The sequence below is a fragment of the Mytilus edulis genome, chromosome 8, assembly GCF_963676685.1.
Source record: "Mytilus edulis chromosome 8, xbMytEdul2.2, whole genome shotgun sequence".
NCBI classification, from domain to species: Eukaryota; Metazoa; Mollusca; class Bivalvia; order Mytilida; family Mytilidae; genus Mytilus; species Mytilus edulis.
In genome coordinates this window covers 58200194-58209840 of record NC_092351.1, presented here as the reverse complement: position 1 = coordinate 58209840, position 9647 = coordinate 58200194, and the positions used below count along the sequence as shown (strand labels likewise).

The following is a 9647-nucleotide window of genomic DNA, read 5'->3' as shown; positions in this document are numbered from 1 at the left end:
TTTAAACTCTAAAAAAAATGGATTTTTAAATTTATTTGTAAAAGATGACTGTTATATCATTTCTGTTTATTCAAAACAGCCTACAATGGTGATACACACTTAAACAAATCATGCTCCAGAGAATAGTCGTTACTATTTTACTTCTTTATCTGTATTTCAATAAGACATTACTGTAAACTGCACCGTACGGTGGCCTTCAATTGTTTACCGCTTCAAAATATTCTGTTGAATAGTTTGGCAATTATACTACACTAATATTAAACAGTAAACGTGTGTATTATCTGTCTGTTTGAATGGTGTTAGCCGGTTTCTTTTGAATAAGGAAGCCCTAATTCCTTGAGAGAATTTATGCCAAGCAACCGTCAATCTTTTTGACATGTGTGAAAATCTAATTCAATAGACATCGTAACAAGCACCAAGTCATAGTGTATCATTTGCAATAAAACATTTCGTTTTGATTCAAATTTACAGATATAGATAAAACACTTTTTTTATTAATAATTTATAGATTAACAAAAAATACAAAAAGCAATCAGTCAAATTTATTCATATTCTAGCGAAATAGTTATCAAAGGTACCAGAATTACAATGCAGTACACCAGATGCGAGTTTCGTCTTCATAAGACTCATCAGTTGCGCTCATATCAAAATATTTAAAAAGCCAAACAAGTACCAAGTTGAAGAGCATTGAATATTAAACATTATGAACAATTTCAACGTATTCTGTTTTCTCTTCCAAACATGGATTTGTTGTAGCTTGATTTGAGACTATTTCAGTGTTACATATATCTAATGTATTAAATTCAACTTCAGAATAATTTAGAGGATATGATTGCACGTTTGCGAAATCTTTGTGTCCTTCTTGTGTATCCAATTCCTTTTCATATTTCTCTTGTGTTACACTTTCCGTTTTGTAAAAACAAATTCCTTTTTCTCTTTCACTTCGTTCTATGACACTGTATGGACGATATTCGCTACTCTGGACGATAATTTGATATGGGTTTAGATATTGTTCTTCGGTAGTTGATATGCTGCTCTTATCAGAGCTAGATGAAAAAATAGAAGATAGTTCCTCATTAATATTACTAATGTTTGGATGTTGAGCAGGCTCTTGAAGTGCAATGTCATCAATTTCCTCGTAGACGCTTTCCATACTGTTTTCTGTCGGACTTTGAATTGCTTCAGAATGGTCATGCGTACTAATAATATGTGTTGTTCTACACTTCCGCCATTTGCAGACAAATATTCCAGTTATGACCAAGCCGAAAATGCAAGCACAACCAATACACACGGTATATATTGCATGCCTTATAAAAACCTCTGAAAATATAATTAACCAACTTAGTTGTAACATATAGGATGTTCAATTATATATCAAAATCCATTTTCATCCTTAGTACATACACAATGAATACTTCCATTTTCTTGTCATGACAATTAGGTTCACATACATAATTTCTCCATTTTTGTTCTAAGTTATAGCTTGCTTGATAGTTATTATTTGCATTATCTCCATTATTATGCCCCACTTCTTGGTCTTTTTTTTTTCGAAATGTCCGTTCGTTTGTCCGTCTGTCGGCCTGTCCCGCTTCCTGTTACAGTTTTTGGTCAAGATAGTTTTCAATGATCCTATCAACTTGAAACTTAGTACACATGTTTTCTATGATATGATCGTTCAAATTTTAATTCCAAATTCAAAACATAAAACATAATAAAGTGAGTGGGGTATTAGTGAACTTGTTTATTCGATCATTTTTGTGATTAGTGTGTACTAATTTTTTTAATCAGAGCTTTGTATTGCATCTTTCTTGTTTCATACCTACATGCATATCGAATGGACGTAGTTACTGAATATCGTTTTCTCATTTGGCTGCTGGTCTATTTGTAATGGTGCTTTTAAAAAATTCAAATACATGAAAGATTCTGTTTTATTATGTGTTTTAATGTATCATCGGTTTAACGAAGGGGTGGTTAGGGAGAATTAGCACATGCCAAAAAAGAGGAATTGAAATGGTATGGGAACAGTCTGCACTCGATACATGAAAATCTTTGATACAGTTAGCACTCGTTCACGACTGTTTATATGATTGTACGTGTCTGGTAGTTTTAAACAGACATCGTTTGCACTTTTAGAGTACACCTATACGGTTTACGTTTAGAATAAGTTAACTAAATCATGGATAGTTCTCCCGATGCGCTTTAATGACACAGATTGAAGCATGCAAAAAAAAATTCAAACCCTTTACTATGTAAACGTACGTTAACAAAATACAATTCAAATGCCTGGAATTTGTTGAAAGGGATTATATAAATAAAAAAAAATACTCATAACATTTGAAAGTGTTTAAAACTACCAGACTGACTAAACATTTTTGATAAAAGCTCATCAAACAATGGTTATCTTTTTTAAATTATGGTTGACAATAAATCATGTGAATGTTATTGTTGCTGTTTGCTTAATTGGAATCTAATGTGATATGAGATACGTTAAATTTGCCTATGACCATGAAAAAACATTTGTTATTAGACTTTATCATTCTACATGACAAAAACATACAATATTACCAAACACATCTAGGGAAAAATGTTTACCATATCTGTCGACAACAGTGGCAGTGCGTGTGTCTAATAGCTCCATTACTGTGGTAACATTGTATTCTAAACGAAAGAAATACGATATTGTGAAATGGAAACGTCTAGGTTGTTCTAAGAGGAACTCATAAACCAGTTGACCTTTTTAATTATAAGAAATTGACTGTCTCAGTCTTTTAATTAGAAACACATGGAACTGAGACTACTTAACGGAACAAGTATATGTATCTAGATTTTAAAGATTTAAGATTTAAAACGTTATACCAAGATTATCACATAACTATTATTCTATAATTAAATGACATACCTTTTATCTTCAAATTCAGAAATGTGTTCTACTGATTTTTGTGAAGCATCGTTTCTTTTTGTTTTTAAAAGAAGTTAAGGCAGCTTGCTTTAAGTTTTGCATTTTGCATACATAGAATGTTGTTTTACCTTCTCTATAATGCTATTTTTCGTTTTGTATTGTTCATTGAAGGTCTTTCAACGTCCAACGTTTTAAACCCTATGTAATATTATTGTGTTATGTTTTCGAGGTTACTTATACGTTTCCTTTTTAATAAACACAACGTCAATCTTGAATGCTACGATTACATGTAGTTTCCCCAACGTTCTGTTGGTTAGCCGATTATGTCCCGTATTTCAAATTATATATGTACAGATATACTCAAGGACATGCGAATACTATCGAAACTGAAGGTAGAAATATTCAAAATGGTGACTTTCATAACTTAAGAAAAAGACAAATACCTAAATCTGACAATTGTGTACTAGCCTTCGTTGTTACATTGGTACATCCATTTATATGATCACACCTGTAAGAAAATACATCCCTGAATTACTGTTAGTTTTAGTGAGTGTGCATCTAATTTAGTATGCCAACACATTGAGTTCCATCTTTAAGATAGCTTTATTGTCATGATTGTTTTGAGTGGCGATAAACGACAGTGGTACCATTAAGCATGTAACACTTCTTTACTATATATTACTGATAATTTGCTCCAAGGTTCGCTTTACTCTAATTAAGATTTATAAGTTTTAGCTTATGAAATTAAACATAGATTAAATGAAGTTTTGTTGATGCTCATATATCTGAATACTGTTACCATACCTTTGATACGCCGCACAGAAATGGCACGTATCAGCGCACCGATATCCATATTTTTTTCCAGAGCATGGCATACATGGCTCACCTTTTGTTGACGTGTAACCCTTATCACATTCTAAAATATATCAAGAAGTAATTTTTTATTAATATAATTATGATCAATGATTAATAAAGTGTGAAGGAATTTTTTGACATATATTTTATATCACTTTCATGTGATTCTGTATTATTTCCGGCATCATGTCCTTTGATGACAGGAAATAAAATAGACTTTTTTGTCAATTAATAGAACTGTTCTTTGTATACTTGGCGTACTTTTCACTGAAAAGAGGTTTTCAAACCTATTTAAACAAAGAATATCACTCGTGTGGTCATTCCTATAACATAACAGCTGCTTGTTATTAAAAATGATTAGAAAGAAAAACAGTTTATATATCCTTAAACCGAAATATCCTCGCCAGATTGGTAACACCTTTTGGATTCATATTTTTATCTCATTTGTTAATTTAGCGCACGTGGTATCAAGTTAAAAGCCATATATCGTGTATTCATTCATTAAACTGATACAACTGATTGATATTTTACTGTTGATGCAAGTCTTCGCTAACTTCAACGAATTGCACATGCATAGTATTGTAAATAACATGTCTTATCTGTTTACAACATAGTATGATCATCTGGAAACCCTAAACATTACTAAATACATTTCAATACCTTTGAATAAAAACCATAACAAAAACAAATCATTTATTTAAGAAGATTGGTTATCCACACTTACATATGAGTTAATAATTGGATAAAAATCTAGATTGCACAAGTGTTTAAGTCAACGAAAAGAATAGGTATTTAAGAGTTATCAAATACAATAACTTACCAACACATGACGTGCCATTCTGTTCAAAGTGATCACAACAGAAATACTGTTTATCATAGACCGAACCGTCTTTCAAACTATAAATGATAACAGATATGAGATTGCATTAGTCATGTTAGTAATGTTCATGTTCACACGTTTTACTTAGTCAAACGAGAGGGACTATATGTTTTTTTTAAATTTTTTTTAACATTTTATCTCTACCATATCTACATTATCATGATGGGTAATAGCAGATTTTGATACAGACGATTCTAGATATTTTTATTAGGGAAAACATTTTAAAAAAAGAATCTTTTAAGCTGTTCTATAAAACCTATAAATTGAGCAATGCGAACACATAAATTATGAATATTCGTGTAATATACAATCCTTACCTTTGATCAACACCATGAAAGCATATGTTTGCATCGCAGAAAAGAAACATAGTAAACACAAACGCAAAAGTTGCAACTGCCATTAGCATTCTTTACATGTAGTCTTGTATAATTACACACAATAAACACAGATCATAATCGAGTTGTAAAACATTAGTACTTTTTTGTTTCCTGTTTTAATGTTTAATGTCCTTTAACTATTTGATGATATACTTAAAGTTAAACATGATATATAATTGGTTATGAAAAATGTGTTGACACAACATACACAATTTAGGATTCTTACTCTCCGATTTATATGGCTCGATTTCCTTTTGATGAAATTATCCCAAGTTCCTTATAACTTATAAATGTATCGAATGTACCAAAGAATGGTATAATATGTATCACTTATTCTATAGGAGATTTTACGTTTGACAGAAGGAATGAGGAACACCTGTTAATAAAAAACAATAAACGAAGATAGACAACTCAGAACATTGTATTTTAAAGAGAAGGAATGTAAAGTAGAAGTTAAGTTGTCCTCCTTCATGTTCTTGTGCCCTTTTTTTGACTGTCTCAGATTGCGCATAGTCATTGATGCTGTATGATTTCTACAAAACATGCAACAGACAACTCTTATCCATAAAAATTGCTGAAGGTATAGATCTGATATCGGAAGCCTGATAATGCACAAACAGCGCAATATGCCTAGGTGTCAATGCACTATACTTACATTGTAAAAATGTAATGTTAAGATATCATAAGTGTAAAATTCAATAGTATCCTAAAAAATCTGTTATAATTTAAGTAAATAAATCTTTCACCGTCTCCTTAAAATGCTGTGTTTATCTCATTTCATTATTTTTTATTATTATTATATTCTTTTTCTCCATTTTTTCCCACTACAGACAGGAGTGTATGTGATAATAAATAATCTGTATAAATGAAGGCAACATTGGTATACTTGTGTTCAAAGGTCGATTGAGATGAACCAAATTGGACCATGAAATTATAACATCAATTGTGTTGCTTCATCAAACGTTAGGTTTTTGTATCTGTATGCTAGATCGGTGTTTTTCCTTTTTCTTCAAAACTTCTGGCTTAGTTTTGCTGTTGATTATAGTTACAATATGTTAACCGATTCGATTTCAACAATTCAGTAACACTGATTAAGTTCATTTGAGTGGTTTTGCATAATTTAACGTAACAGCGCATTATAGATAACTACCAATATTGAGATCTTTTGTAATTGAACTGTGTAATTATGTACTTGACAAACATGTACCTTTTTTTTTTTCTCATTGGCATTTCACAAACTGGCCTTTTTTCATTCGAAATCACTTAGTATTCATATTTTCCGTTATATTTATGTTTTTAACGTGCATCTTCAAATGTCCCTTCTCTTTACTCTTCATCAATATATAAACAATTTCAAAAGTTATATATAACAGGCAATTATTAATTTGATATACTAACACGCTTTATAAATCACTAACAATTTGCAGGCAATTATTTTCTATATATTCTTTTTAATCGTATTGTGCACCATACTTTTCAGTTCGAAATACAAATGAAGGAAAGTCCAAATCGCTCTAAACATTATGTAAATGTGATGACCATTAACCTCTAGAGTTGACAATTGGCTCATTCGTTTTCTACATTATCTATAATCATCATATAGCTTATCAAGACTTGAAGTATTTATATTTTAGGCTGTCAAGTTTAAAGGTTGGCGAGTTTATGATGACCCTATATGTAATTCAAAATTAGCACTTCGGTTGCACCAGTTTTTGTTTGCAAGATTTTTTGTAAAAGGTGGACATTTAGGACGAATATTGATGTTGATCATAAAATACCCGCAGTTGATAAGAACATCGAAACAAGTGACAACTGTACGACAAATTGATCCATTTGGATCACCAGTGAAGACATGACACGGCTGAAAACACTATTTTTTTGTTATATTCATCATTTCCCTTAATACCAACATGTCAAATCTGCAAATTTGCAAGAGCGAATTTCTGTTCCTTCCTAGCCGGTATGCGTACTCTACTATAAAAATATCGAAACAACGCCGCCTATGTTTTCAGTCATGTAAAACCTGCACTTGTAATCCAACGATTGGATACGTCGTAAGGTTGTCATTTTTTAAGACTCTCAAATAATAATAAGTATTTGGGTGAAATTATCTAATAGATCATAAGATAAACTGTTGGTAAAAATCAAATTAAACGTACGAATTCAAAAGTGTAGATCAAATATACATTCAAATTGAATATGGTTTATATTTAGAATACCTGTTTATTTGTTCAAAGTATTATATAGACTTGAATCAGTAGACTGTATAGTTTAATCAAATAGAAAATAAAAGTATATATTTCATATACTTTTATTTCAACGATCGATTTATTTAAAGTTTAAATTAACGGGATATCAAATTTCATTTGAGAAATGTTTATGAAAAATGTTGGGCGTTTGTAGCAGGTAAGTCTTGATATAACATTATAATCAATATATTGTATTTCAAATGGAATGCATTCACATGCATATCTTTAAGATCTTTTCACAATAAACATAATAATTCAAATAGTACGTACGTCTTGTAAACGTAAACATTCATATCTTTTATTGAGTTACGTATACCGAGGTTGTTACGCCCTCCACAAATTCTGACGTTTGACAGTTCCAACTGTTCAATGCCCATAAGTTGTCAACGAGTGATAGTGTGAAATGCAAATGGTTTCAAATATTTAGATATTATAAGGTGTAAAAATTATAATAAAACATGTATACATATATGTCCAATACAATAATAAAACTGTTATCATAAGTTTACCGTGATATATTCAAATTGAGTTGATTTTTTTTATCTTCTCTGAAAGTGTAGAGTTCTCCTCGGTTTTTTTTTATTTATTTTTTGTCAGGGCTTCATATTGCTCATGTTGTTTGTTTTAAATGATTTATCAAATTGTCATGATTGTGATGATAGAGTTGTATTAAATGACGGCTTAAAAAATCTAAGGTATATTCCTAAATATTTAAACAAAGGAAAATGGTGCAATTTGTCACCTTGCAGAATGTTTGGTAGAACCAAATTCTGACATATTGTTAAGGATTTTGAATAACCATAAACGTTATTACTCTTTATCTCTTGTTCATGTATTCTTTATTTTGTGCATATTGTTAAGGATTTTGAATAACCATAAACGTTATTACTCTTTATCTCTTGTTCATGTATTCTTTATTTTGTGCATGTATTTTATTTTCAACTCAAAATAGTAATTGTACAAAAATACAGTGTTGTGTGTCAAAATGTTTTAACGCAAATCATGTTTTGGCTTAAATTGTCGAAATAAGAAGATGTCTTACAAAAATGTACAATGTACATGTGATATGAACGCATCCTATTTTCGGCACGTAAGAGTAACATTTTAATATTATCAGTTAAATTTACACATACAATTTAAAAGGAAAACGTTAAGAATAGGTTTAAATATGGAGACATCATAATAACATCACGTATGATTGAGTATTTCAATATTGTCAGGTAATGTAAACATCAGTTAAATATATTTTAGAGGGGAAACTTTAAAAAGTCGAGGATTCATAAATAAACAAGTACCGACCTGTGAATATGTAAAACGAAAGTACCTTTGATTTATAATTTTAAGAACAAGCCATATGTACATCATCTTCGCTAGCCAAGGATAACGATCCACTTCCCTCCGCTCCACCCTTGGCAGATTAAGCCAGCATTCGGTAGATTAAAGTCACACACATTCCGAATACATTATTCTTGACCAGTAGTAGCACTCAAACTCTTCAATTTGGAGGTAAAAAGCGTCTAGATTCTACACACTTCACAAATCAGGAATCGAAAAAATACGTTGCCATTCATGCATTTGTGCAAGAAACATACACAGGAACTTTTATTAGTTGATTAAAAACATTAAAATTGTCACTTAATATACATGTAGTCGTATTTTTAGGAGTGTTAAGACTTGTTGTACAATAAGCATGTGGCAATTGTTTTCATACACGTTCTTCATTTACACATGCTCATGTTTTGTGCTCTTTTTGGTTGGATGCAGCAAATTCAACTGCAACCAATGAAAATCATTACTTTGCATCTCCTAAATTTTATCTTTATCCGCCAAGGGTTGAGAAGAGGGAACAATGGGGAAGTGGATCGTAACCCTTGGCTAGCGAAGATGTAACTATGAAGTTAATTTACTGTCACAAAAGAGCACTATATCAAATAAAGTAATGAAAAGACTTTAAAATTTAAGAAAAGTTAAATAAGAACATAGTTTACATTTTGTGTTTGCAATTTTACTTAATGTAACAGTTTCAAACACTAGAGATACAGAGATACTGAGTTAGATTAGATTTAAACAAATCATTCATATCCAACAAGTAATTATGATGTTTTTGTTATATTTTTTTTCAACAGCAAATCATTGACAATAAAATCAAAAGGTTCGAAAAAATTACATGAATATCTTCCTTCGTTTAAAGTTTCTGTGTTTGTTCTTCCCTGCCCGACTTGTATTATTAATTATGCAATAAGACTTTGTTGGCAAAAGACATTTAAATTGAGTCGTCGCGAGTAACAAAATATACATAAAAAAGCTTCTAGGATTTTGATTAACCGATTGTTATTCATAATGGTTTCATCTATAGTTCTTCTGTGATATTTTGTATCCAAATCTTA

The 9647-nt window shown here is 30.7% G+C and overlaps 1 long non-coding RNA gene across 1 annotated transcript; it reads right to left on the bottom strand.

Moving 5' to 3' along the window:
• Nucleotides 1–928: 928 nt before the first annotated feature.
• LOC139487057 (uncharacterized) lies at nt 929–2663 on the bottom strand. Its single transcript, XR_011655729.1, has 2 exons — nt 2593–2663; nt 929–1320 (listed from the first exon to the last, which is right to left on the bottom strand). It is a non-coding gene; the product is annotated as an uncharacterized lncRNA (long non-coding RNA).
• Between the last annotated feature and the right edge of the window lie 6984 nt (nt 2664–9647).